The 21,903-nt window shown below is 48.4% G+C and overlaps 32 non-coding genes across 32 annotated transcripts; all 32 read right to left on the bottom strand.

Moving 5' to 3' along the window:
• Positions 1-549: 549 nt before the first annotated feature.
• Positions 550-668, bottom strand: LOC130819159 (5S ribosomal RNA). The gene has a single exon (XR_009044205.1). It is a non-coding gene; the product is annotated as a 5S ribosomal RNA (ribosomal RNA).
• A 555-nt stretch (positions 669-1,223) lies between these two features.
• On the bottom strand, positions 1,224-1,342 carry LOC130819158 (5S ribosomal RNA). Its single transcript, XR_009044204.1, has one exon. It is a non-coding gene; the product is annotated as a 5S ribosomal RNA (ribosomal RNA).
• A 557-nt stretch (positions 1,343-1,899) lies between these two features.
• LOC130819157 (5S ribosomal RNA) lies at positions 1,900-2,018 on the bottom strand. Its single transcript, XR_009044203.1, has one exon. It is a non-coding gene; the product is annotated as a 5S ribosomal RNA (ribosomal RNA).
• Positions 2,019-2,572: 554 nt separating this feature from the next.
• On the bottom strand, positions 2,573-2,691 carry LOC130819156 (5S ribosomal RNA). Its single transcript, XR_009044202.1, has one exon. It is a non-coding gene; the product is annotated as a 5S ribosomal RNA (ribosomal RNA).
• Positions 2,692-3,244: 553 nt separating this feature from the next.
• LOC130819155 (5S ribosomal RNA) lies at positions 3,245-3,363 on the bottom strand. The gene has a single exon (XR_009044201.1). It is a non-coding gene; the product is annotated as a 5S ribosomal RNA (ribosomal RNA).
• A 553-nt stretch (positions 3,364-3,916) lies between these two features.
• On the bottom strand, positions 3,917-4,035 carry LOC130819154 (5S ribosomal RNA). Its single transcript, XR_009044200.1, has one exon. It is a non-coding gene; the product is annotated as a 5S ribosomal RNA (ribosomal RNA).
• Positions 4,036-4,588: 553 nt separating this feature from the next.
• LOC130819153 (5S ribosomal RNA) lies at positions 4,589-4,707 on the bottom strand. The gene has a single exon (XR_009044199.1). It is a non-coding gene; the product is annotated as a 5S ribosomal RNA (ribosomal RNA).
• Positions 4,708-5,261: 554 nt separating this feature from the next.
• Positions 5,262-5,380, bottom strand: LOC130819152 (5S ribosomal RNA). The gene has a single exon (XR_009044198.1). It is a non-coding gene; the product is annotated as a 5S ribosomal RNA (ribosomal RNA).
• Positions 5,381-5,936: 556 nt separating this feature from the next.
• Positions 5,937-6,055, bottom strand: LOC130819150 (5S ribosomal RNA). Its single transcript, XR_009044196.1, has one exon. It is a non-coding gene; the product is annotated as a 5S ribosomal RNA (ribosomal RNA).
• Positions 6,056-6,608: 553 nt separating this feature from the next.
• Positions 6,609-6,727, bottom strand: LOC130819149 (5S ribosomal RNA). Its single transcript, XR_009044195.1, has one exon. It is a non-coding gene; the product is annotated as a 5S ribosomal RNA (ribosomal RNA).
• A 554-nt stretch (positions 6,728-7,281) lies between these two features.
• Positions 7,282-7,400, bottom strand: LOC130819148 (5S ribosomal RNA). The gene has a single exon (XR_009044194.1). It is a non-coding gene; the product is annotated as a 5S ribosomal RNA (ribosomal RNA).
• Positions 7,401-7,955: 555 nt separating this feature from the next.
• Positions 7,956-8,074, bottom strand: LOC130819147 (5S ribosomal RNA). Its single transcript, XR_009044193.1, has one exon. It is a non-coding gene; the product is annotated as a 5S ribosomal RNA (ribosomal RNA).
• Positions 8,075-8,629: 555 nt separating this feature from the next.
• On the bottom strand, positions 8,630-8,748 carry LOC130819146 (5S ribosomal RNA). Its single transcript, XR_009044192.1, has one exon. It is a non-coding gene; the product is annotated as a 5S ribosomal RNA (ribosomal RNA).
• Positions 8,749-9,303: 555 nt separating this feature from the next.
• On the bottom strand, positions 9,304-9,422 carry LOC130819145 (5S ribosomal RNA). Its single transcript, XR_009044191.1, has one exon. It is a non-coding gene; the product is annotated as a 5S ribosomal RNA (ribosomal RNA).
• A 554-nt stretch (positions 9,423-9,976) lies between these two features.
• Positions 9,977-10,095, bottom strand: LOC130819144 (5S ribosomal RNA). Its single transcript, XR_009044190.1, has one exon. It is a non-coding gene; the product is annotated as a 5S ribosomal RNA (ribosomal RNA).
• A 556-nt stretch (positions 10,096-10,651) lies between these two features.
• LOC130819576 (5S ribosomal RNA) lies at positions 10,652-10,770 on the bottom strand. Its single transcript, XR_009044614.1, has one exon. It is a non-coding gene; the product is annotated as a 5S ribosomal RNA (ribosomal RNA).
• A 554-nt stretch (positions 10,771-11,324) lies between these two features.
• Positions 11,325-11,443, bottom strand: LOC130819143 (5S ribosomal RNA). Its single transcript, XR_009044189.1, has one exon. It is a non-coding gene; the product is annotated as a 5S ribosomal RNA (ribosomal RNA).
• A 555-nt stretch (positions 11,444-11,998) lies between these two features.
• On the bottom strand, positions 11,999-12,117 carry LOC130819142 (5S ribosomal RNA). Its single transcript, XR_009044188.1, has one exon. It is a non-coding gene; the product is annotated as a 5S ribosomal RNA (ribosomal RNA).
• Positions 12,118-12,672: 555 nt separating this feature from the next.
• LOC130819575 (5S ribosomal RNA) lies at positions 12,673-12,791 on the bottom strand. The gene has a single exon (XR_009044613.1). It is a non-coding gene; the product is annotated as a 5S ribosomal RNA (ribosomal RNA).
• A 555-nt stretch (positions 12,792-13,346) lies between these two features.
• On the bottom strand, positions 13,347-13,465 carry LOC130819141 (5S ribosomal RNA). The gene has a single exon (XR_009044187.1). It is a non-coding gene; the product is annotated as a 5S ribosomal RNA (ribosomal RNA).
• Positions 13,466-14,019: 554 nt separating this feature from the next.
• LOC130818992 (5S ribosomal RNA) lies at positions 14,020-14,138 on the bottom strand. The gene has a single exon (XR_009044047.1). It is a non-coding gene; the product is annotated as a 5S ribosomal RNA (ribosomal RNA).
• A 557-nt stretch (positions 14,139-14,695) lies between these two features.
• On the bottom strand, positions 14,696-14,814 carry LOC130819139 (5S ribosomal RNA). Its single transcript, XR_009044185.1, has one exon. It is a non-coding gene; the product is annotated as a 5S ribosomal RNA (ribosomal RNA).
• A 554-nt stretch (positions 14,815-15,368) lies between these two features.
• On the bottom strand, positions 15,369-15,487 carry LOC130819138 (5S ribosomal RNA). Its single transcript, XR_009044184.1, has one exon. It is a non-coding gene; the product is annotated as a 5S ribosomal RNA (ribosomal RNA).
• A 557-nt stretch (positions 15,488-16,044) lies between these two features.
• Positions 16,045-16,163, bottom strand: LOC130819137 (5S ribosomal RNA). Its single transcript, XR_009044183.1, has one exon. It is a non-coding gene; the product is annotated as a 5S ribosomal RNA (ribosomal RNA).
• A 553-nt stretch (positions 16,164-16,716) lies between these two features.
• On the bottom strand, positions 16,717-16,835 carry LOC130819136 (5S ribosomal RNA). The gene has a single exon (XR_009044182.1). It is a non-coding gene; the product is annotated as a 5S ribosomal RNA (ribosomal RNA).
• A 556-nt stretch (positions 16,836-17,391) lies between these two features.
• Positions 17,392-17,510, bottom strand: LOC130819135 (5S ribosomal RNA). The gene has a single exon (XR_009044181.1). It is a non-coding gene; the product is annotated as a 5S ribosomal RNA (ribosomal RNA).
• Positions 17,511-18,064: 554 nt separating this feature from the next.
• LOC130819134 (5S ribosomal RNA) lies at positions 18,065-18,183 on the bottom strand. Its single transcript, XR_009044180.1, has one exon. It is a non-coding gene; the product is annotated as a 5S ribosomal RNA (ribosomal RNA).
• Positions 18,184-18,739: 556 nt separating this feature from the next.
• On the bottom strand, positions 18,740-18,858 carry LOC130819133 (5S ribosomal RNA). The gene has a single exon (XR_009044179.1). It is a non-coding gene; the product is annotated as a 5S ribosomal RNA (ribosomal RNA).
• A 554-nt stretch (positions 18,859-19,412) lies between these two features.
• LOC130819132 (5S ribosomal RNA) lies at positions 19,413-19,531 on the bottom strand. The gene has a single exon (XR_009044178.1). It is a non-coding gene; the product is annotated as a 5S ribosomal RNA (ribosomal RNA).
• A 556-nt stretch (positions 19,532-20,087) lies between these two features.
• LOC130819131 (5S ribosomal RNA) lies at positions 20,088-20,206 on the bottom strand. Its single transcript, XR_009044177.1, has one exon. It is a non-coding gene; the product is annotated as a 5S ribosomal RNA (ribosomal RNA).
• Positions 20,207-20,760: 554 nt separating this feature from the next.
• On the bottom strand, positions 20,761-20,879 carry LOC130819130 (5S ribosomal RNA). Its single transcript, XR_009044176.1, has one exon. It is a non-coding gene; the product is annotated as a 5S ribosomal RNA (ribosomal RNA).
• A 556-nt stretch (positions 20,880-21,435) lies between these two features.
• On the bottom strand, positions 21,436-21,554 carry LOC130819128 (5S ribosomal RNA). Its single transcript, XR_009044174.1, has one exon. It is a non-coding gene; the product is annotated as a 5S ribosomal RNA (ribosomal RNA).
• Between the last annotated feature and the right edge of the window lie 349 nt (positions 21,555-21,903).

The raw sequence follows: 21,903 nt of genomic DNA, 5'->3' as shown, positions 1-21,903 counted from the left end.
CATTCACCGTAGCAATTTGTTTACATGCGCAATGCCGCCCAAAAAAAAAAAAAAACCAGAGCATTCCAAAGCTCGTAAATTCGCAGCCGAGACCCCAATTTCGAGCCTTCTCCTTCCCAAATACCGTTTTTCACCCTCCCGGTATTGTCCGATTCACAAAAGAGTCCGCCGGCTTTAAAAGCCAGGTGAACTTTCAACAAAAAAGCGACAAAATATTTAAGAAATCCGCGCAACACTTGGAAATCAAGAGGCCATCCATGCCGGGCGCGCTTCCGCGGGGACTTCCGACGGGACCCGGTGCAATTTCCGCTTACACGAACGCACCGACGCACGCCTCTTTCGGACAATTCGTTCGTATGCGCATCGACCCGCCTCGACGGGTCCTATCTTTCGAGTGCCCGTAAATTCGAGGTCGGGACCCGGTTGCGAGTTATATTTTTATAAATAAAATTACTTCATGGAGTATACTACGATAACCACTGAAATGCCTTTTGCTCAAGTGCAGCGGAAACAGATAAGAAAAATAAAAAAAAAAAAAGGAGGGAAAAAGGGGTGCAACACGAGGACTTCCCAGGAGGTCACCCATCCTAGTACTACTCTCGCCCAAGCACGCTTAACTGCGGAGTTCTGATGGGATCCGGTGCATTAGTGCTGGTATGATCGCACCCGTTCATTCACCGTAGCAATTTGTTTACATGCGCAATGCCGCCCAAAAAAAAAAAAAAAAACCAGAGCATTCCAAAGCTCGTAAATTCGCAGCCGAGACCCCAATTTCGAGCCTTCTCCTTCCCAAATACCGTTTTTCACCCTCCCGGTATTGTCCGATTCACAAAAGAGTCCGCCGGCTTTAAAAGCCAGGTGAACTTTCAACAAAAAAGCGACAAAATATTTAAGAAATCCGCGCAACACTTGGAAATCAAGAGGCCATCCATGCCGGGCGCGCTTCCGCGGGGACTTCCGACGGGACCCGGTGCAATTTCCGCTTACACGAACGCACCGACGCACGCCTCTTTCGGACAATTCGTTCGTATGCGCATCGACCCGCCTCGACGGGTCCTATCTTTCGAGTGCCCGTAAATTCGAGGTCGGGACCCGGTTGCGAGTTATATTTTTATAAATAAAATTACTTCCATGGAGTATACTACGATAACCACTGAAATGCCTTTTGCTCAAGTGCAGCGGAAACAGATAAGAAAAATAAAAAAAAAAAAAGGAGGGAAAAAGGGGTGCAACACGAGGACTTCCCAGGAGGTCACCCATCCTAGTACTACTCTCGCCCAAGCACGCTTAACTGCGGAGTTCTGATGGGATCCGGTGCATTAGTGCTGGTATGATCGCACCCGTTCATTCACCGTAGCAATTTGTTTACATGCGCAATGCCGCCCAAAAAAAAAAAAAAAAAAACCAGAGCATTCCAAAGCTCGTAAATTCGCAGCCGAGACCCCAATTTCGAGCCTTCTCCTTCCCAAATACCGTTTTTCACCCTCCCGGTATTGTCCGATTCACAAAAGAGTCCGCCGGCTTTAAAAGCCAGGTGAACTTTCAACAAAAAAGCGACAAAATATTTAAGAAATCCGCGCAACACTTGGAAATCAAGAGGCCATCCATGCCGGGCGCGCTTCCGCGGGGACTTCCGACGGGACCCGGTGCAATTTCCGCTTACACGAACGCACCGACGCACGCCTCTTTCGGACAATTCGTTCGTATGCGCATCGACCCGCCTCGACGGGTCCTATCTTTCGAGTGCCCGTAAATTCGAGGTCGGGACCCGGTTGCGAGTTATATTTTTATAAATAAAATTACTTCCATGGAGTATACTACGATAACCACTGAAATGCCTTTTGCTCAAGTGCAGCGGAAACAGATAAGAAAAATAAAAAAAAAAAAAGGAGGGAAAAAGGGGTGCAACACGAGGACTTCCCAGGAGGTCACCCATCCTAGTACTACTCTCGCCCAAGCACGCTTAACTGCGGAGTTCTGATGGGATCCGGTGCATTAGTGCTGGTATGATCGCACCCGTTCATTCACCGTAGCAATTTGTTTACATGCGCAATGCCGCCCAAAAAAAAAAAAAAAAACCAGAGCATTCCAAAGCTCGTAAATTCGCAGCCGAGACCCCAATTTCGAGCCTTCTCCTTCCCAAATACCGTTTTTCACCCTCCCGGTATTGTCCGATTCACAAAAGAGTCCGCCGGCTTTAAAAGCCAGGTGAACTTTCAACAAAAAAGCGACAAAATATTTAAGAAATCCGCGCAACACTTGGAAATCAAGAGGCCATCCATGCCGGGCGCGCTTCCGCGGGGACTTCCGACGGGACCCGGTGCAATTTCCGCTTACACGAACGCACCGACGCACGCCTCTTTCGGACAATTCGTTCGTATGCGCATCGACCCGCCTCGACGGGTCCTATCTTTCGAGTGCCCGTAAATTCGAGGTCGGGACCCGGTTGCGAGTTATATTTTTATAAATAAAATTACTTCCATGGAGTATACTACGATAACCACTGAAATGCCTTTTGCTCAAGTGCAGCGGAAACAGATAAGAAAAATAAAAAAAAAAAAGGAGGGAAAAAGGGGTGCAACACGAGGACTTCCCAGGAGGTCACCCATCCTAGTACTACTCTCGCCCAAGCACGCTTAACTGCGGAGTTCTGATGGGATCCGGTGCATTAGTGCTGGTATGATCGCACCCGTTCATTCACCGTAGCAATTTGTTTACATGCGCAATGCCGCCCAAAAAAAAAAAAAAAACCAGAGCATTCCAAAGCTCGTAAATTCGCAGCCGAGACCCCAATTTCGAGCCTTCTCCTTCCCAAATACCGTTTTTCACCCTCCCGGTATTGTCCGATTCACAAAAGAGTCCGCCGGCTTTAAAAGCCAGGTGAACTTTCAACAAAAAAGCGACAAAATATTTAAGAAATCCGCGCAACACTTGGAAATCAAGAGGCCATCCATGCCGGGCGCGCTTCCGCGGGGACTTCCGACGGGACCCGGTGCAATTTCCGCTTACACGAACGCACCGACGCACGCCTCTTTCGGACAATTCGTTCGTATGCGCATCGACCCGCCTCGACGGGTCCTATCTTTCGAGTGCCCGTAAATTCGAGGTCGGGACCCGGTTGCGAGTTATATTTTTATAAATAAAATTACTTCCATGGAGTATACTACGATAACCACTGAAATGCCTTTTGCTCAAGTGCAGCGGAAACAGATAAGAAAAATAAAAAAAAAAAAGGAGGGAAAAAGGGGTGCAACACGAGGACTTCCCAGGAGGTCACCCATCCTAGTACTACTCTCGCCCAAGCACGCTTAACTGCGGAGTTCTGATGGGATCCGGTGCATTAGTGCTGGTATGATCGCACCCGTTCATTCATCGTAGCAATTTGTTTACATGCGCAATGCCGCCCAAAAAAAAAAAAAAAACCAGAGCATTCCAAAGCTCGTAAATTCGCAGCCGAGACCCCAATTTCGAGCCTTCTCCTTCCCAAATACCGTTTTTCACCCTCCCGGTATTGTCCGATTCACAAAAGAGTCCGCCGGCTTTAAAAGCCAGGTGAACTCGCAACAAAAAAGCGACAAAATATTTAAGAAAACCGCGCAACACATGGAAATCAAGAGGCCATCCATGCCGGGCGCGCTTCCGCGGGGACTTCCGACTGGACCCGGTGCAATTTCCGCTTACACGAACGCACCGACGCACGCCTCTTTCGGACAATTTGTTCGTATGCGCATCGACCCGCCTCGACGGGTCCTATCTTTCGAGTGCCCGTAAATTCGAGGTCGGGACCCGGTTGCGAGTTATATTTTTATAAATAAAATTACTTCCATGGAGTATACTACGATAACCACTGAAATGCCTTTTGCTCAAGTGCAGCGGAAACAGATAAGAAAAATAAAAAAAAAAAAGGAGGGAAAAAGGGGTGCAACACGAGGACTTCCCAGGAGGTCACCCATCCTAGTACTACTCTCGCCCAAGCACGCTTAACTGCGGAGTTCTGATGGGATCCGGTGCATTAGTGCTGGTATGATCGCACCCGTTCAGTCACCGTAGCAATTTGTTTACATGCGCAATGCCGCCCAAAAAAAAAAAAAAAAACCAGAGCATTCCAAAGCTCGTAAATTCGCAGCCGAGAGTCCAATTTCGAGCCTTCTCCTTCCCAAATACCGTTTTTCACCCTCCCGGTATTGTCCGATTCACAAAAGAGTCCTCCGGCTTTAAAAGCCAGGTGAACTCGCAACAAAAAAGCGACAAAATATTTAAGAAATCCGCGCAACACTTGGAAATCAAGAGGCCATCCATGCCGGGCGCGCTTCCGCGGGGACTTCCGACGGGACCCGGTGCAATTTCCGCTTACACGAACGCACCGACGCACGCCTCTTTCGGACAATTCGTTCGTATGCGCATCGACCCGCCTCGACGGGTCCTATCTTTCGAGTGCCCGTAAATTCGAGGTCGGGACCCGGTTGCGAGTTATATTTTTATAAATAAAATTACTTCATGGAGTATACTACGATAACCACTGAAATGCCTTTTGCTCAAGTGCAGCGGAAACAGATAAGAAAAATAAAAAAAAAAAAGGAGGGAAAAAGGGGTGCAACACGAGGACTTCCCAGGAGGTCACCCATCCTAGTACTACTCTCGCCCAAGCACGCTTAACTGCGGAGTTCTGATGGGATCCGGTGCATTAGTGCTGGTATGATCGCACCCGTTCATTCACCGTAGCAATTTGTTTACATGCGCAATGCCGCCCAAAAAAAAAAAAAAAACCAGAGCATTCCAAAGCTCGTAAATTCGCAGCCGAGACCCCAATTTCGAGCCTTCTCCTTCCCAAATACCGTTTTTCACCCTCCCGGTATTGTCCGATTCACAAAAGAGTCCGCCGGCTTTAAAAGCCAGGTGAACTTTCAACAAAAAAGCGACAAAATATTTAAGAAATCCGCGCAACACTTGGAAATCAAGAGGCCATCCATGCCGGGCGCGCTTCCGCGGGGACTTCCGACGGGACCCGGTGCAATTTCCGCTTACACGAACGCACCGACGCACGCCTCTTTCGGACAATTCGTTCGTATGCGCATCGACCCGCCTCGACGGGTCCTATCTTTCGAGTGCCCGTAAATTCGAGGTCGGGACCCGGTTGCGAGTTATATTTTTATAAATAAAATTACTTCCATGGAGTATACTACGATAACCACTGAAATGCCTTTTGCTCAAGTGCAGCGGAAACAGATAAGAAAAATAAAAAAAAAAAAAGGAGGGAAAAAGGGGTGCAACACGAGGACTTCCCAGGAGGTCACCCATCCTAGTACTACTCTCGCCCAAGCACGCTTAACTGCGGAGTTCTGATGGGATCCGGTGCATTAGTGCTGGTATGATCGCACCCGTTCATTCACCGTAGCAATTTGTTTACATGCGCAATGCCGCCCAAAAAAAAAAAAAAAAAACCAGAGCATTCCAAAGCTCGTAAATTCGCAGCCGAGACCCCAATTTCGAGCCTTCTCCTTCCCAAATACCGTTTTTCACCCTCCCGGTATTGTCCGATTCACAAAAGAGTCCGCCGGCTTTAAAATCCAGGTGAACTTTCAACAAAAAAGCGACAAAATATTTAAGAAATCCGCGCAACACTTGGAAATCAAGAGGCCATCCATGCCGGGCGCGCTTCCGCGGGGACTTCCGACGGGACCCGGTGCAATTTCCGCTTACACGAACGCACCGACGCACGCCTCTTTCGGACAATTCGTTCGTATGCGCATCGACCCGCCTCGACGGGTCCTATCTTTCGAGTGCCCGTAAATTCGAGGTCGGGACCCGGTTGCGAGTTATATTTTTATAAATAAAATTACTTCCATGGAGTATACTACGATAACCACTGAAATGCCTTTTGCTCAAGTGCAGCGGAAACAGATAAGAAAAATAAAAAAAAAAAAAGGAGGGAAAAAGGGGTGCAACACGAGGACTTCCCAGGAGGTCACCCATCCTAGTACTACTCTCGCCCAAGCACGCTTAACTGCGGAGTTCTGATGGGATCCGGTGCATTAGTGCTGGTATGATCGCACCCGTTCATTCACCGTAGCAATTTGTTTACATGCGCAATGCCGCCCAAAAAAAAAAAAAAAACCAGAGCATTCCAAAGCTCGTAAATTCGCAGCCGAGACCCCAATTTCGAGCCTTCTCCTTCCCAAATACCGTTTTTCACCCTCCCGGTATTGTCCGATTCACAAAAGAGTCCGCCGGCTTTAAAAGCCAGGTGAACTTTCAACAAAAAAGCGACAAAATATTTAAGAAATCCGCGCAACACTTGGAAATCAAGAGGCCATCCATGCCGGGCGCGCTTCCGCGGGGACTTCCGACGGGACCCGGTGCAATTTCCGCTTACACGAACGCACCGACGCACGCCTCTTTCGGACAATTCGTTCGTATGCGCATCGACCCGCCTCGACGGGTCCTATCTTTCGAGTGCCCGTAAATTCGAGGTCGGGACCCGGTTGCGAGTTATATTTTTATAAATAAAATTACTTCCATGGAGTATACTACGATAACCACTGAAATGCCTTTTGCTCAAGTGCAGCGGAAACAGATAAGAAAAATAAAAAAAAAAAAGGAGGGAAAAAGGGGTGCAACACGAGGACTTCCCAGGAGGTCACCCATCCTAGTACTACTCTCGCCCAAGCACGCTTAACTGCGGAGTTCTGATGGGATCCGGTGCATTAGTGCTGGTATGATCGCACCCGTTCATTCATCGTAGCAATTTGTTTACATGCGCAATGCCGCCCAAAAAAAAAAAAAAAACCAGAGCATTCCAAAGCTCGTAAATTCGCAGCCGAGACCCCAATTTCGAGCCTTCTCCTTCCCAAATACCGTTTTTCACCCTCCCGGTATTGTCCGATTCACAAAAGAGTCCGCCGGCTTTAAAAGCCAGGTGAACTCGCAACAAAAAAGCGACAAAATATTTAAGAAAACCGCGCAACACATGGAAATCAAGAGGCCATCCATGCCGGGCGCGCTTCCGCGGGGACTTCCGACGGGACCCGGTGCAATTTCCGCTTACACGAACGCACCGACGCACGCCTCTTTCGGACAATTCGTTCGTATGCGCATCGACCCGCCTCGACGGGTCCTATCTTTCGAGTGCCCGTAAATTCGAGGTCGGGACCCGGTTGCGAGTTATATTTTTATAAATAAAATTACTTCCATGGAGTATACTACGATAACCACTGAAATGCCTTTTGCTCAAGTGCAGCGGAAACAGATAAGAAAAATAAAAAAAAAAAAAGGAGGGAAAAAGGGGTGCAACACGAGGACTTCCCAGGAGGTCACCCATCCTAGTACTACTCTCGCCCAAGCACGCTTAACTGCGGAGTTCTGATGGGATCCGGTGCATTAGTGCTGGTATGATCGCACCCGTTCATTCACCGTAGCAATTTGTTTACATGCGCAATGCCGCCCAAAAAAAAAAAAAAAAACCAGAGCATTCCAAAGCTCGTAAATTCGCAGCCGAGACCTCAATTTCGAGCCTTCTCCTTCCCAAATACCGTTTTTCACCCTCCCGGTATTGTCCGATTCACAAAAGAGTCCGCCGGCTTTAAAAGCCAGGTGAACTCGCAACAAAAAAGCGACAAAATATTTAAGAAATCCGCGCAACACTTGGAAATCAAGAGGCCATCCATGCCGGGCGCGCTTCCGCGGGGACTTCCGACGGGACCCGGTGCAATTTCCGCTTACACGAACGCACCGACGCACGCCTCTTTCGGACAATTCGTTCGTATGCGCATCGACCCGCCTCGACGGGTCCTATCTTTCGAGTGCCCGTAAATTCGAGGTCGGGACCCGGTTGCGAGTTATATTTTTATAAATAAAATTACTTCCATGGAGTATACTACGATAACCACTGAAATGCCTTTTGCTCAAGTGCAGCGGAAACAGATAAGAAAAATAAAAAAAAAAAAAGGAGGGAAAAAGGGGTGCAACACGAGGACTTCCCAGGAGGTCACCCATCCTAGTACTACTCTCGCCCAAGCACGCTTAACTGCGGAGTTCTGATGGGATCCGGTGCATTAGTGCTGGTATGATCGCACCCGTTCATTCACCGTAGCAATTTGTTTACATGCGCAATGCCGCCCAAAAAAAAAAAAAAAAACCAGAGCATTCCAAAGCTCGTAAATTCGCAGCCGAGAGTCCAATTTCGAGCCTTCTCCTTCCCAAATACCGTTTTTCACCCTCCCGGTATTGTCCGATTCACAAAAGAGTCCGCCGGCTTTAAAAGCCAGGTGAACTCGCAACAAAAAAGCGACAAAATATTTAAGAAATCCGCGCAACACTTGGAAATCAAGAGGCCATCCATGCCGGGCGCGCTTCCGCGGGGACTTCCGACTGGACCCGGTGCAATTTCCGCTTACACGAACGCACCGACGCACGCCTCTTTCGGACAATTCGTTCGTATGCGCATCGACCCGCCTCGACGGGTCCTATCTTTCGAGTGCCCGTAAATTCGAGGTCGGGACCCGGTTGCGAGTTATATTTTTATAAATAAAATTACTTCCATGGAGTATACTACGATAACCACTGAAATGCCTTTTGCTCAAGTGCAGCGGAAACAGATAAGAAAAATAAAAAAAAAAAAAGGAGGGAAAAAGGGGTGCAACACGAGGACTTCCCAGGAGGTCACCCATCCTAGTACTACTCTCGCCCAAGCACGCTTAACTGCGGAGTTCTGATGGGATCCGGTGCATTAGTGCTGGTATGATCGCACCCGTTCATTCACCGTAGCAATTTGTTTACATGCGCAATGCCGCCCAAAAAAAAAAAAAAAAACCAGAGCATTCCAAAGCTCGTAAATTCGCAGCCGAGAGTCCAATTTCGAGCCTTCTCCTTCCCAAATACCGTTTTTCACCCTCCCGGTATTGTCCGATTCACAAAAGAGTCCGCCGGCTTTAAAAGCCAGGTGAACTCGCAACAAAAAAGCGACAAAATATTTAAGAAATCCGCGCAACACTTGGAAATCAAGAGGCCATCCATGCCGGGCGCGCTTCCGCGGGGACTTCCGACGGGACCCGGTGCAATTTCCGCTTACACGAACGCACCGACGCACGCCTCTTTCGGACAATTCGTTCGTATGCGCATCGACCCGCCTCGACGGGTCCTATCTTTCGAGTGCCCGTAAATTCGAGGTCGGGACCCGGTTGCGAGTTATATTTTTATAAATAAAATTACTTCCATGGAGTATACTACGATAACCACTGAAATGCCTTTTGCTCAAGTGCAGCGGAAACAGATAAGAAAAATAAAAAAAAAAAAAGGAGGGAAAAAGGGGTGCAACACGAGGACTTCCCAGGAGGTCACCCATCCTAGTACTACTCTCGCCCAAGCACGCTTAACTGCGGAGTTCTGATGGGATCCGGTGCATTAGTGCTGGTATGATCGCACCCGTTCATTCACCGTAGCAATTTGTTTACATGCGCAATGCCGCCCAAAAAAAAAAAAAAAACCAGAGCATTCCAAAGCTCGTAAATTCGCAGCCGAGACCTCAATTTCGAGCCTTCTCCTTCCCAAATACCGTTTTTCACCCTCCCGGTATTGTCCGATTCACAAAAGAGTCCGCCGGCTTTAAAAGCCAGGTGAACTCGCAACAAAAAAGCGACAAAATATTTAAGAAAACCGCGCAACACATGGAAATCAAGAGGCCATCCATGCCGGGCGCGCTTCCGCGGGGACTTCCGACTGGACCCGGTGCAATTTCCGCTTACACGAACGCACCGACGCACGCCTCTTTCGGACAATTTGTTCGTATGCGCATCGACCCGCCTCGACGGGTCCTATCTTTCGAGTGCCCGTAAATTCGAGGTCGGGACCCGGTTGCGAGTTATATTTTTATAAATAAAATTACTTCCATGGAGTATACTACGATAACCACTGAAATGCCTTTTGCTCAAGTGCAGCGGAAACAGATAAGAAAAATAAAAAAAAAAAAAGGAGGGAAAAAGGGGTGCAACACGAGGACTTCCCAGGAGGTCACCCATCCTAGTACTACTCTCGCCCAAGCACGCTTAACTGCGGAGTTCTGATGGGATCCGGTGCATTAGTGCTGGTATGATCGCACCCGTTCAGTCACCGTAGCAATTTGTTTACATGCGCAATGCCGCCCAAAAAAAAAAAAAAAAAACCAGAGCATTCCAAAGCTCGTAAATTCGCAGCCGAGAGTCCAATTTCGAGCCTTCTCCTTCCCAAATACCGTTTTTCACCCTCCCGGTATTGTCCGATTCACAAAAGAGTCCTCCGGCTTTAAAAGCCAGGTGAACTCGCAACAAAAAAGCGACAAAATATTTAAGAAATCCGCGCAACACTTGGAAATCAAGAGGCCATCCATGCCGGGCGCGCTTCCGCGGGGACTTCCGACGGGACCCGGTGCAATTTCCGCTTACACGAACGCACCGACGCACGCCTCTTTCGGACAATTCGTTCGTATGCGCATCGACCCGCCTCGACGGGTCCTATCTTTCGAGTGCCCGTAAATTCGAGGTCGGGACCCGGTTGCGAGTTATATTTTTATAAATAAAATTACTTCCATGGAGTATACTACGATAACCACTGAAATGCCTTTTGCTCAAGTGCAGCGGAAACAGATAAGAAAAATAAAAAAAAAAAAAGGAGGGAAAAAGGGGTGCAACACGAGGACTTCCCAGGAGGTCACCCATCCTAGTACTACTCTCGCCCAAGCACGCTTAACTGCGGAGTTCTGATGGTATCCGGTGCATTAGTGCTGGTATGATCGCACCCGTTCATTCACCGTAGCAATTTGTTTACATGCGCAATGCCGCCCAAAAAAAAAAAAAAACCAGAGCATTCCAAAGCTCGTAAATTCGCAGCCGAGACCCCAATTTCGAGCCTTCTCCTTCCCAAATACCGTTTTTCACCCTCCCGGTATTGTCCGATTCACAAAAGAGTCCGCCGGCTTTAAAAGCCAGGTGAACTTTCAACAAAAAAGCGACAAAATATTTAAGAAATCCGCGCAACACTTGGAAATCAAGAGGCCATCCATGCCGGGCGCGCTTCCGCGGGGACTTCCGACGGGACCCGGTGCAATTTCCGCTTACACGAACGCACCGACGCACGCCTCTTTCGGACAATTCGTTCGTATGCGCATCGACCCGCCTCGACGGGTCCTATCTTTCGAGTGCCCGTAAATTCGAGGTCGGGACCCGGTTGCGAGTTATATTTTTATAAATAAAATTACTTCCATGGAGTATACTACGATAACCACTGAAATGCCTTTTGCTCAAGTGCAGCGGAAACAGATAAGAAAAATAAAAAAAAAAAAAAGGAGGGAAAAAGGGGTGCAACACGAGGACTTCCCAGGAGGTCACCCATCCTAGTACTACTCTCGCCCAAGCACGCTTAACTGCGGAGTTCTGATGGGATCCGGTGCATTAGTGCTGGTATGATCGCACCCGTTCATTCACCGTAGCAATTTGTTTACATGCGCAATGCCGCCCAAAAAAAAAAAAAAAAACCAGAGCATTCCAAAGCTCGTAAATTCGCAGCCGAGACCCCAATTTCGAGCCTTCTCCTTCCCAAATACCGTTTTTCACCCTCCCGGTATTGTCCGATTCACAAAAGAGTCCGCCGGCTTTAAAAGCCAGGTGAACTCGCAACAAAAAAGCGACAAAATATTTAAGAAAACCGCGCAACACATGGAAATCAAGAGGCCATCCATGCCGGGCGCGCTTCCGCGGGGACTTCCGACTGGACCCGGTGCAATTTCCGCTTACACGAACGCACCGACGCACGCCTCTTTCGGACAATTTGTTCGTATGCGCATCGACCCGCCTCGACGGGTCCTATCTTTCGAGTGCCCGTAAATTCGAGGTCGGGACCCGGTTGCGAGTTATATTTTTATAAATAAAATTACTTCCATGGAGTATACTACGATAACCACTGAAATGCCTTTTGCTCAAGTGCAGCGGAAACAGATAAGAAAAATAAAAAAAAAAAAAGGAGGGAAAAAGGGGTGCAACACGAGGACTTCCCAGGAGGTCACCCATCCTAGTACTACTCTCGCCCAAGCACGCTTAACTGCGGAGTTCTGATGGGATCCGGTGCATTAGTGCTGGTATGATCGCACCCGTTCATTCACCGTAGCAATTTGTTTACATGCGCAATGCCGCCCAAAAAAAAAAAAAAAAACCAGAGCATTCCAAAGCTCGTAAATTCGCAGCCGAGAGTCCAATTTCGAGCCTTCTCCTTCCCAAATACCGTTTTTCACCCTCCCGGTATTGTCCGATTCACAAAAGAGTCCGCCGGCTTTAAAAGCCAGGTGAACTCGCAACAAAAAAGCGACAAAATATTTAAGAAATCCGCGCAACACTTGGAAATCAAGAGGCCATCCATGCCGGGCGCGCTTCCGCGGGGACTTCCGACGGGACCCGGTGCAATTTCCGCTTACACGAACGCACCGACGCACGCCTCTTTCGGACAATTCGTTCGTATGCGCATCGACCCGCCTCGACGGGTCCTATCTTTCGAGTGCCCGTAAATTCGAGGTCGGGACCCGGTTGCGAGTTATATTTTTATAAATAAAATTACTTCCATGGAGTATACTACGATAACCACTGAAATGCCTTTTGCTCAAGTGCAGCGGAAACAGATAAGAAAAATAAAAAAAAAAAAAGGAGGGAAAAAGGGGTGCAACACGAGGACTTCCCAGGAGGTCACCCATCCTAGTACTACTCTCGCCCAAGCACGCTTAACTGCGGAGTTCTGATGGTATCCGGTGCATTAGTGCTGGTATGATCGCACCCGTTCATTCACCGTAGCAATTTGTTTACATGCGCAATGCCGCCCAAAAAAAAAAAAAAAACCAGAGCATTCCAAAGCTCGTAAATTCGCAGCCGAGACCCCAATTTCGAGCCTTCTCCTTCCCAAATACCGTTTTTCACCCTCCCGGTATTGTCCGATTCACAAAAGAGTCCGCCGGCTTTAAAAGCCAGGTGAACTCGCAACAAAAAAGCGACAAAATATTTAAGAAATCCGCGCAACACTTGGAAATCAAGAGGCCATCCATGCCGGGCGCGCTTCCGCGGGGACTTCCGACGGGACCCGGTGCAATTTCCGCTTACACGAACGCACCGACGCACGCCTCTTTCGGACAATTCGTTCGTATGCGCATCGACCCGCCTCGACGGGTCCTATCTTTCGAGTGCCCGTAAATTCGAGGTCGGGACCCGGTTGCGAGTTATATTTTTATAAATAAAATTACTTCCATGGAGTATACTACGATAACCACTGAAATGCCTTTTGCTCAAGTGCAGCGGAAACAGATAAGAAAAATAAAAAAAAAAAAAAGGAGGGAAAAAGGGGTGCAACACGAGGACTTCCCAGGAGGTCACCCATCCTAGTACTACTCTCGCCCAAGCACGCTTAACTGCGGAGTTCTGATGGGATCCGGTGCATTAGTGCTGGTATGATCGCACCCGTTCATTCACCGTAGCAATTTGTTTACATGCGCAATGCCGCCCAAAAAAAAAAAAAAAACCAGAGCATTCCAAAGCTCGTAAATTCGCAGCCGAGACCCCAATTTCGAGCCTTCTCCTTCCCAAATACCGTTTTTCACCCTCCCGGTATTGTCCGATTCACAAAAGAGTCCGCCGGCTTTAAAAGCCAGGTGAACTCGCAACAAAAAAGCGACAAAATATTTAAGAAAACCGCGCAACACATGGAAATCAAGAGGCCATCCATGCCGGGCGCGCTTCCGCGGGGACTTCCGACTGGACCCGGTGCAATTTCCGCTTACACGAACGCACCGACGCACGCCTCTTTCGGACAATTTGTTCGTATGCGCATCGACCCGCCTCGACGGGTCCTATCTTTCGAGTGCCCGTAAATTCGAGGTCGGGACCCGGTTGCGAGTTATATTTTTATAAATAAAATTACTTCCATGGAGTATACTACGATAACCACTGAAATGCCTTTTGCTCAAGTGCAGCGGAAACAGATAAGAAAAATAAAAAAAAAAAAAGGAGGGAAAAAGGGGTGCAACACGAGAACTTCCCAGGAGGTCACCCATCCTAGTACTACTCTCGCCCAAGCACGCTTAACTGCGGAGTTCTGATGGGATCCGGTGCATTAGTGCTGGTATGATCGCACCCGTTCATTCACCGTAGCAATTTGTTTACATGCGCAATGCCGCCCAAAAAAAAAAAAAAAAACCAGAGCATTCCAAAGCTCGTAAATTCGCAGCCGAGAGTCCAATTTCGAGCCTTCTCCTTCCCAAATACCGTTTTTCACCCTCCCGGTATTGTCCGATTCACAAAAGAGTCCGCCGGCTTTAAAAGCCAGGTGAACTCGCAACAAAAAAGCGACAAAATATTTAAGAAATCCGCGCAACACTTGGAAATCAAGAGGCCATCCATGCCGGGCGCGCTTCCGCGGGGACTTCCGACGGGACCCGGTGCAATTTCCGCTTACACGAACGCACCGACGCACGCCTCTTTCGGACAATTCGTTCGTATGCGCATCGACCCGCCTCGACGGGTCCTATCTTTCGAGTGCCCGTAAATTCGAGGTCGGGACCCGGTTGCGAGTTATATTTTTATAAATAAAATTACTTCCATGGAGTATACTACGATAACCACTGAAATGCCTTTTGCTCAAGTGCAGCGGAAACAGATAAGAAAAATAAAAAAAAAAAAAAAGGAGGGAAAAAGGGGTGCAACACGAGGACTTCCCAGGAGGTCACCCATCCTAGTACTACTCTCGCCCAAGCACGCTTAACTGCGGAGTTCTGATGGGATCCGGTGCATTAGTGCTGGTATGATCGCACCCGTTCATTCACCGTAGCAATTTGTTTACATGCGCAATGCCGCCCAAAAAAAAAAAAAAAACCAGAGCATTCCAAAGCTCGTAAATTCGCAGCCGAGACCCCAATTTCGAGCCTTCTCCTTCCCAAATACCGTTTTTCACCCTCCCGGTATTGTCCGATTCACAAAAGAGTCCGCCGGCTTTAAAAGCCAGGTGAACTCGCAACAAAAAAGCGACAAAATATTTAAGAAAACCGCGCAACACATGGAAATCAAGAGGCCATCCATGCCGGGCGCGCTTCCGCGGGGACTTCCGACTGGACCCGGTGCAATTTCCGCTTACACGAACGCACCGACGCACGCCTCTTTCGGACAATTTGTTCGTATGCGCATCGACCCGCCTCGACGGGTCCTATCTTTCGAGTGCCCGTAAATTCGAGGTCGGGACCCGGTTGCGAGTTATATTTTTATAAATAAAATTACTTCCATGGAGTATACTACGATAACCACTGAAATGCCTTTTGCTCAAGTGCAGCGGAAACAGATAAGAAAAATAAAAAAAAAAAAAGGAGGGAAAAAGGGGTGCAACACGAGGACTTCCCAGGAGGTCACCCATCCTAGTACTACTCTCGCCCAAGCACGCTTAACTGCGGAGTTCTGATGGGATCCGGTGCATTAGTGCTGGTATGATCGCACCCGTTCATTCACCGTAGCAATTTGTTTACATGCGCAATGCCGCCCAAAAAAAAAAAAAAAAACCAGAGCATTCCAAAGCTCGTAAATTCGCAGCCGAGAGTCCAATTTCGAGCCTTCTCCTTCCCAAATACCGTTTTTCACCCTCCCGGTATTGTCCGATTCACAAAAGAGTCCGCCGGCTTTAAAAGCCAGGTGAACTCGCAACAAAAAAGCGACAAAATATTTAAGAAATCCGCGCAACACTTGGAAATCAAGAGGCCATCCATGCCGGGCGCGCTTCCGCGGGGACTTCCGACGGGACCCGGTGCAATTTCCGCTTACACGAACGCACCGACGCACGCCTCTTTCGGACAATTCGTTCGTATGCGCATCGACCCGCCTCGACGGGTCCTATCTTTCGAGTGCCCGTAAATTCGAGGTCGGGACCCGGTTGCGAGTTATATTTTTATAAATAAAATTACTTCCATGGAGTATACTACGATAACCACTGAAATGCCTTTTGCTCAAGTGCAGCGGAAACAGATAAGAAAAATAAAAAAAAAAAAAAAGGAGGGAAAAAGGGGTGCAACACGAGGACTTCCCAGGAGGTCACCCATCCTAGTACTACTCTCGCCCAAGCACGCTTAACTGCGGAGTTCTGATGGGATCCGGTGCATTAGTGCTGGTATGATCGCACCCGTTCATTCACCGTAGCAATTTGTTTACATGCGCAATGCCGCCCAAAAAAAAAAAAAAAACCAGAGCATTCCAAAGCTCGTAAATTCGCAGCCGAGACCCCAATTTCGAGCCTTCTCCTTCCCAAATACCGTTTTTCACCCTCCCGGTATTGTCCGATTCACAAAAGAGTCCGCCGGCTTTAAAAGCCAGGTGAACTCGCAACAAAAAAGCGACAAAATATTTAAGAAAACCGCGCAACACATGGAAATCAAGAGGCCATCCATGCCGGGCGCGCTTCCGCGGGGACTTCCGACTGGACCCGGTGCAATTTCCGCTTACACGAACGCACCGACGCACGCCTCTTTCGGACAATTTGTTCGTATGCGCATCGACCCGCCTCGACGGGTCCTATCTTTCGAGTGCCCGTAAATTCGAGGTCGGGACCCGGTTGCGAGTTATATTTTTATAAATAAAATTACTTCCATGGAGTATACTACGATAACCACTGAAATGCCTTTTGCTCAAGTGCAGCGGAAACAGATAAGAAAAATAAAAAAAAAAAAGGAGGGAAAAAGGGGTGCAACACGAGGACTTCCCAGGAGGTCACCCATCCTAGTACTACTCTCGCCCAAGCACGCTTAACTGCGGAGTTCTGATGGGATCCGGTGCATTAGTGCTGGTATGATCGCACCCGTTCATTCACCGTAGCAATTTGTTTACATGCGCAATGCCGCCCAAAAAAAAAAAAAAAAACCAGAGCATTCCAAAGCTCGTAAATTCGCAGCCGAGAGTCCAATTTCGAGCCTTCTCCTTCCCAAATACCGTTTTTCACCCTCCCGGTATTGTCCGATTCACAAAAGAGTCCGCCGGCTTTAAAAGCCAGGTGAACTCGCAACAAAAAAGCGACAAAATATTTAAGAAATCCGCGCAACACTTGGAAATCAAGAGGCCATCCATGCCGGGCGCGCTTCCGCGGGGACTTCCGACGGGACCCGGTGCAATTTCCGCTTACACGAACGCACCGACGCACGCCTCTTTCGGACAATTCGTTCGTATGCGCATCGACCCGCCTCGACGGGTCCTATCTTTCGAGTGCCCGTAAATTCGAGGTCGGGACCCGGTTGCGAGTTATATTTTTATAAATAAAATTACTTCCATGGAGTATACTACGATAACCACTGAAATGCCTTTTGCTCAAGTGCAGCGGAAACAGATAAGAAAAATAAAAAAAAAAAAAAGGAGGGAAAAAGGGGTGCAACACGAGGACTTCCCAGGAGGTCACCCATCCTAGTACTACTCTCGCCCAAGCACGCTTAACTGCGGAGTTCTGATGGGATCCGGTGCATTAGTGCTGGTATGATCGCACCCGTTCATTCACCGTAGCAATTTGTTTACATGCGCAATGCCGCCCAAAAAAAAAAAAAAAACCAGAGCATTCCAAAGCTCGTAAATTCGCAGCCGAGACCCCAATTTCGAGCCTTCTCCTTCCCAAATACCGTTTTTCACCCTCCCGGTATTGTCCGATTCACAAAAGAGTCCGCCGGCTTTAAAAGCCAGGTGAACTCGCAACAAAAAAGCGACAAAATATTTAAGAAAACCGCGCAACACATGGAAATCAAGAGGCCATCCATGCCGGGCGCGCTTCCGCGGGGACTTCCGACTGGACCCGGTGCAATTTCCGCTTACACGAACGCACCGACGCACGCCTCTTTCGGACAATTTGTTCGTATGCGCATCGACCCGCCTCGACGGGTCCTATCTTTCGAGTGCCCGTAAATTCGAGGTCGGGACCCGGTTGCGAGTTATATTTTTATAAATAAAATTACTTCCATGGAGTATACTACGATAACCACTGAAATGCCTTTTGCTCAAGTGCAGCGGAAACAGATAAGAAAAATAAAAAAAAAAAAAGGAGGGAAAAAGGGGTGCAACACGAGGACTTCCCAGGAGGTCACCCATCCTAGTACTACTCTCGCCCAAGCACGCTTAACTGCGGAGTTCTGATGGGATCCGGTGCATTAGTGCTGGTATGATCGCACCCGTTCATTCACCGTAGCAATTTGTTTACATGCGCAATGCCGCCCAAAAAAAAAAAAAAAAACCAGAGCATTCCAAAGCTCGTAAATTCGCAGCCGAGAGTCCAATTTCGAGCCTTCTCCTTCCCAAATACCGTTTTTCACCCTCCCGGTATTGTCCGATTCACAAAAGAGTCCGCCGGCTTTAAAAGCCAGGTGAACTCGCAACAAAAAAGCGACAAAATATTTAAGAAATCCGCGCAACACTTGGAAATCAAGAGGCCATCCATGCCGGGCGCGCTTCCGCGGGGACTTCCGACGGGACCCGGTGCAATTTCCGCTTACACGAACGCACCGACGCACGCCTCTTTCGGACAATTCGTTCGTATGCGCATCGACCCGCCTCGACGGGTCCTATCTTTCGAGTGCCCGTAAATTCGAGGTCGGGACCCGGTTGCGAGTTATATTTTTATAAATAAAATTACTTCCATGGAGTATACTACGATAACCACTGAAATGCCTTTTGCTCAAGTGCAGCGGAAACAGATAAGAAAAATAAAAAAAAAAAAAAGGAGGGAAAAAGGGGTGCAACACGAGGACTTCCCAGGAGGTCACCCATCCTAGTACTACTCTCGCCCAAGCACGCTTAACTGCGGAGTTCTGATGGGATCCGGTGCATTAGTGCTGGTATGATCGCACCCGTTCATTCACCGTAGCAATTTGTTTACATGCGCAATGCCGCCCAAAAAAAAAAAAAAAACCAGAGCATTCCAAAGCTCGTAAATTCGCAGCCGAGACCCCAATTTCGAGCCTTCTCCTTCCCAAATACCGTTTTTCACCCTCCCGGTATTGTCCGATTCACAAAAGAGTCCGCCGGCTTTAAAAGCCAGGTGAACTCGCAACAAAAAAGCGACAAAATATTTAAGAAAACCGCGCAACACATGGAAATCAAGAGGCCATCCATGCCGGGCGCGCTTCCGCGGGGACTTCCGACTGGACCCGGTGCAATTTCCGCTTACACGAACGCACCGACGCACGCCTCTTTCGGACAATTTGTTCGTATGCGCATCGACCCGCCTCGACGGGTCCTATCTTTCGAGTGCCCGTAAATTCGAGGTCGGGACCCGGTTGCGAGTTATATTTTTATAAATAAAATTACTTCCATGGAGTATACTACGATAACCACTGAAATGCCTTTTGCTCAAGTGCAGCGGAAACAGATAAGAAAAATAAAAAAAAAAAAAGGAGGGAAAAAGGGGTGCAACACGAGGACTTCCCAGGAGGTCACCCATCCTAGTACTACTCTCGCCCAAGCACGCTTAACTGCGGAGTTCTGATGGGATCCGGTGCATTAGTGCTGGTATGATCGCACCCGTTCATTCACCGTAGCAATTTTTTTACATGCGCAATGCCGCCCAAAAAAAAAAAAAAAACCAGAGCATTCCAAAGCTCGTAAATTCGCAGCCGAGAGTCCAATTTCGAGCCTTCTCCTTCCCAAATACCGTTTTTCACCCTCCCGGTATTGTCCGATTCACAAAAGAGTCCGCCGGCTTTAAAAGCCAGGTGAACTCGCAACAAAAAAGCGACAAAATATTTAAGAAATCCGCGCAACACTTGGAAATCAAGAGGCCATCCATGCCGGGCGCGCTTCCGCGGGGACTTCCGACGGGACCCGGTGCAATTTCCGCTTACACGAACGCACCGACGCACGCCTCTTTCGGACAATTCGTTCGTATGCGCATCGACCCGCCTCGACGGGTCCTATCTTTCGAGTGCCCGTAAATTCGAGGTCGGGACCCGGTTGCGAGTTATATTTTTATAAATAAAATTACTTCCATGGAGTATACTACGATAACCACTGAAATGCCTTTTGCTCAAGTGCAGCGGAAACAGATAAGAAAAATAAAAAAAAAAAAAAAGGAGGGAAAAAGGGGTGCAACACGAGGACTTCCCAGGAGGTCACCCATCCTAGTACTACTCTCGCCCAAGCACGCTTAACTGCGGAGTTCTGATGGGATCCGGTGCATTAGTGCTGGTATGATCGCACCCGTTCATTCACCGTAGCAATTTGTTTACATGCGCAATGCCGCCCAAAAAAAAAAAAAAAACCAGAGCATTCCAAAGCTCGTAAATTCGCAGCCGAGACCCCAATTTCGAGCCTTCTCCTTCCCAAATACCGTTTTTCACCCTCCCGGTATTGTCCGATTCACAAAAGAGTCCGCCGGCTTTAAAAGCCAGGTGAACTCGCAACAAAAAAGCGACAAAATATTTAAGAAAACCGCGCAACACATGGAAATCAAGAGGCCATCCATGCCGGGCGCGCTTCCGCGGGGACTTCCGACTGGACCCGGTGCAATTTCCGCTTACACGAACGCACCGACGCACGCCTCTTTCGGACAATTTGTTCGTATGCGCATCGACCCGCCTCGACGGGTCCTATCTTTCGAGTGCCCGTAAATTCGAGGTCGGGACCCGGTTGCGAGTTATATTTTTATAAATAAAATTACTTCCATGGAGTATACTACGATAACCACTGAAATGCCTTTTGCTCAAGTGCAGCGGAAACAGATAAGAAAAATAAAAAAAAAAAAAGGAGGGAAAAAGGGGTGCAACACGAGGACTTCCCAGGAGGTCACCCATCCTAGTACTACTCTCGCCCAAGCACGCTTAACTGCGGAGTTCTGATGGGATCCGGTGCATTAGTGCTGGTATGATCGCACCCGTTCATTCACCGTAGCAATTTGTTTACATGCGCAATGCCGCCCAAAAAAAAAAAAAAAAACCAGAGCATTCCAAAGCTCGTAAATTCGCAGCCGAGAGTCCAATTTCGAGCCTTCTCCTTCCCAAATACCGTTTTTCACCCTCCCGGTATTGTCCGATTCACAAAAGAGTCCGCCGGCTTTAAAAGCCAGGTGAACTCGCAACAAAAAAGCGACAAAATATTTAAGAAATCCGCGCAACACTTGGAAATCAAGAGGCCATCCATGCCGGGCGCGCTTCCGCGGGGACTTCCGACGGGACCCGGTGCAATTTCCGCTTACACGAACGCACCGACGCACGCCTCTTTCGGACAATTCGTTCGTATGCGCATCGACCCGCCTCGACGGGTCCTATCTTTCGAGTGCCCGTAAATTCGAGGTCGGGACCCGGTTGCGAGTTATATTTTTATAAATAAAATTACTTCCATGGAGTATACTACGATAACCACTGAAATGCCTTTTGCTCAAGTGCAGCGGAAACAGATAAGAAAAATAAAAAAAAAAAAAAGGAGGGAAAAAGGGGTGCAACACGAGGACTTCCCAGGAGGTCACCCATCCTAGTACTACTCTCGCCCAAGCACGCTTAACTGCGGAGTTCTGATGGGATCCGGTGCATTAGTGCTGGTATGATCGCACCCGTTCATTCACCGTAGCAATTTGTTTACATGCGCAATGCCGCCCAAAAAAAAAAAAAAAAACCAGAGCATTCCAAAGCTCGTAAATTCGCAGCCGAGACCCCAATTTCGAGCCTTCTCCTTCCCAAATACCGTTTTTCACCCTCCCGGTATTGTCCGATTCACAAAAGAGTCCGCCGGCTTTAAAAGCCAGGTGAACTCGCAACAAAAAAGCGACAAAATATTTAAGAAAACCGCGCAACACATGGAAATCAAGAGGCCATCCATGCCGGGCGCGCTTCCGCGGGGACTTCCGACTGGACCCGGTGCAATTTCCGCTTACACGAACGCACCGACGCACGCCTCTTTCGGA

Source organism: Amaranthus tricolor, chromosome 7, assembly GCF_026212465.1.
Source record: "Amaranthus tricolor cultivar Red isolate AtriRed21 chromosome 7, ASM2621246v1, whole genome shotgun sequence".
NCBI lineage: Eukaryota > Viridiplantae > Streptophyta > Magnoliopsida > Caryophyllales > Amaranthaceae > Amaranthus > Amaranthus tricolor.
The sequence above is the reverse complement of the archived record's forward strand: the minus strand, read 5'-3'. Positions and strand labels throughout refer to the sequence as shown.